This window comes from Babylonia areolata, chromosome 26 (genome assembly GCF_041734735.1).
Source record: "Babylonia areolata isolate BAREFJ2019XMU chromosome 26, ASM4173473v1, whole genome shotgun sequence".
NCBI lineage: Eukaryota > Metazoa > Mollusca > Gastropoda > Neogastropoda > Buccinidae > Babylonia > Babylonia areolata.
In genome coordinates this window covers 21,200,579-21,204,552 of record NC_134901.1, presented here as the reverse complement: position 1 = coordinate 21,204,552, position 3,974 = coordinate 21,200,579, and positions in this window count along the sequence as shown.

Genomic DNA, 3,974 nt, shown 5'->3' with positions numbered 1-3,974 from the left:
GTGAGTTTGTGTAGTGGTAGTAGTAGAAGTTGTAGTAGTAGTAGTAGTTGTAGTAGTTGTCGCAGTAATAGTAGTAGTACGTGTGTATGTGTGTGTGTGTGTGTAGTAGTAGTAGTCTTCCATTTAACGTCTTTCCACTTTAAGTGATAAATTATTAGACGGAAAAAACGGGGTGGGGGCTGGAGTGGGGGCGTGGGAGAGAAGTATGTGCGTGCGTGTGTGTGTGTGTGTGTGTGTGTCTGTGTCTCTGTGTGTAGGGCTGGAGTGGGGGCGTGGGAGAGGGAGAGAAGTATGTGCGTGCGTGTGTGTGTGTGTGTGAACGTTGGGGAAAAAAAGGAAAGAAAGAAACATAAGCAAAATGGTAGGAAAAGCTAACATAAAAAAAAGACAATGACAACTATAGCAAATGTCCAACTGGACTGTGCATCAGACCTGCAATAGCAGATAACATCTTGAAATTGTCCAAAAAAATATATATGTATGATTTATATTCAAGTGAACCTTTCGAAAAGTCTAGTAAAAGAAAAAAAAAAGGTTTCAGACTCAGACATTCAAGTACTACGTATTTGCAAGAGATAGTTCTCCACACTGTGCCTTTCGTATCTTTGCTAAACTTAGTCACAAAAGCGTTCAGCTTTGTCCTGAATTATGCATGATTCTGACCTGACCTGATTATACTTCTGTGCGTAGTTAATTGCTGGAAAGTTTCCAGTTTGTAAATGGCCTAGAGGTAACGCGTCCGCATAGGAAGCGAGAGAATCTGAGCGCGCTGGTTCGAATCACGATTCAGCCGCCGATGTTTTCTCTCCCCCCCCCCACCCCCCACCCCGCTCCACTAGACCTTGAGTGGTGGTCTGGACGCTAGTCATTCGGATGAGACGATAAACCGAGGTCCCGTGTACAACATCCACTTAGCGCACATAAAAGAACCCACAGCAACAAAAGGGTTGTTCCTGGCAAAATTCGGTAGAATAATCCACTTCAACAGGAAAAACAAATAAAAGTGCACGCAGAAAAAAAACACAAAAAATGGGTGGTGCTGTAGTGTAGCGACGCGCTCTCCCTGGGGAGAGCAGCCCGAATTTCACACAGAGAAATCTGTTGTGATAAAAAGAAATACAAATATCATCCCTTAACTCACTCAGTACGGCCAGTCCTCTCTTCTCCTCTACACAGACCCCTCGGATGTCCAGTGGGTGTCTGAATGACCCAACCTTTAGCTTCCGTCGTCAGAATTGTGGTATTCTTTGTCAACATTCACCTCTTCAAGTATAAGAGCCTTCCGCTTGCAATATTTTGATGATGGTAATTGGGGTGAAACGCTGTTAACGTCGTCTCTTTCGCCGTTCGTATGGAAAGAGTTAAAACCTTGCCATTTTGCTGACATTTCCCTGCCTTTGCTCCACGATGCTTGCTCTAGTGACCGGTAACCCTTTTGTATAGATAGAGGTACATAAATTTCATAATTACTTACATTTCTGTAGTTCCCTTATTTTCGTGTTTTTCACTATTTTCTGCAGTCCTGTCAGCCCATTTAATATGGAAAAAAAACAAGGTGCGAAGGAACCCAACAAAAAGTAATAATTATGTGTTCATTTCAAACTCAAAAGATGCGCAGTGTGACTGATTTCTGTCAAACTCATAGACTTGTTCTTACAATCTGATGAGTTTCAAGCAAACAATACAGATTTTGAATCAACGCAAAATAAGACTTGTAAAAGGCAAACCGGAAGATGAAGAATATACGTTAGAACCAAAAGAACAGCAATGAGTTAATTTGTGAATATTGATCGACACTTACCAATATAGTTTTTTTAGTTCTGTATGGCCAAAATCTGAACTTGCTTGTCGATTGTATGGGAGTGAGCTGTCTGTATAAATCTGTAAATTATCGTGTTACTTGTTCTGAAGTTCAGATAAATCCATTATAGCCTACACCACATCTGCTAAGCAGATACCTGACCAGCAGCCTTACCCAATGAGCTTAGTCAGGCCTTTGGGGGAAAAAAAGAATAAATAAATTAGAATAAACAAGTAAATAAATCTACAAATAATGAAAAAAAAAGTAAGCAATTGAAATGTCGAAAAAAAAAACCCATAGGCTAAGGACACTGCCCTGGCTAAGTTATATGTTTGAAGGGGGTGGGCTGGGGGCGGAGGAGGGGGGGGGGAGTGAGTTTGGGCAAAGGACCAGAATCACTCACCCCCCAGCCCCCAGCCCCCAGCCCCACCCACCCACTCTGGCCCCCACTGCATTGCGGGTGTGTATTTGCTGCTGTGTTGTTAGGATACCCGTTCATTCACAGTATGTACCTCTTCCCACCCTACGCTGTTCTTCCCCACAGAGAGAGAGAGAGAGAGTGTGTGTGTGTAGTGTACTGAAAATGTTATAACCTTGTGACACACATGTCAGGTTCGTATGCACGTGCAAATCGTCCCCAAATACTGAAAGAGCTCAGTACTGAAGATACCCACACTTGTGCGCTGCGTGTACGGGTATCTTGAGCACCAGTATATGCTGCGAGTGTGGGTATCATGTGCACCGCTGTATGCTGCGTAGATGGGTATCACTGACACCGCTATATGCTGCGAGTGTGGGTATCATGAGCACCGTTGTAAGCTGCGGGGTATCATAGGCATTGCTGTATGCTGAGAGTGTGGGTATCATGAGCACCGCTTTATGCTGCGAGTGTGGGTAACATGAGCTCCACTATATGCTGCGTATATGTGTAACACTGACACCGCTATGTGCTGCAAAATGTGGGTATCCTGAGCACCGTTGTATGCTGCGAGTGTGGGTATCTTGAGCACCGCTATGTGCTGCGAGTGTGGGTATCTGGAGCACAACTATATGCTTCGAGTGCAGGTATCTTGAACACAGCTGTATGCTGCTTATGTGGGTATCATTGGCACCGCTACATGCTGCGTGTGTTGGTAGCTTGAGCGCCCAGCTATTTGCTGGAGGTGTGGATATTTTTCTGAGTGTGTGTTCTTTTGAGCACAGCTCCGAGCGCACTGTGTGTGTGTGTGTGTGTGTGTGTGTGTGTGTGTGTGTGTGTGTGTGTGTGCGGACAAAAGATCACTTCAGAACGCTTCATTAGTAATGATATTGATGAAAACAGATTGAGAGAGAAAGGGGCCAGTTTAATAAAGCAAAAGACCCAAATCACTCCATGACCCATACGGGCGCAATAGCCGAGTGGTTAAAGCGTTGGACTGTCAATCTGAGGGTCCCGGGTTCGAATCACGGTGACGGCGCCTGGTGGGTAAAGGGTGGAGATTTTTACGATCTCCCAGGTCAACATATGTGCAGACCTGCTAGTGCCTGAACCCCCTTCGTGTGTATATGCAAGCAGAAGATCAAATACGCACGTTAAAGATCCTGTAATCCATGTCAGCGTTCGGTGGGTTATGGAAACAAGAACATGCACACCCCCGAAAACGGAGTATGGCTGCCTACATGGCGGGGTAAAAACGGTTATACACGTAGAAGCCCACTCGTGTGCATACGAGTGAACGCAGAAGAAGAAGAAGACTCCATGACCCATAATTATGATAGACATGCAGCATATAATATGATGCAGAAGCGAATCGAGGTGGGAGGAGGAGGGGGCAGGGGGGGGGGAGCGAGGAGGGGGGGGGGGTGCGATGCGGGGGGCAGGGGGCGAGGGGAGGGGGGGTAGGCTGAGTGTAGGGGGTGTGTGTGGTGTGGGGGAGGGGGGGCGGGGGGGTTGTCACTTTCAGCACATGGCCCATATCACTCAGGTGGACAGAAAAGAAAGAATGAAAGAAAGAAAGGGAAAAGGGAAAAAAAATTGTATGGTTGTAATAATAATAATAATAATAATAAGGCTCTCTCAGCTGTTGCATCGAATCCTGACAATAGTTATTCTCGTGTGCTACTTCTTTTGTGTGTATTGACTCTGTCCTTTCTTCCATTTTGTCTTTCTTTCTTTTTCTTTCTTTCTTTCATT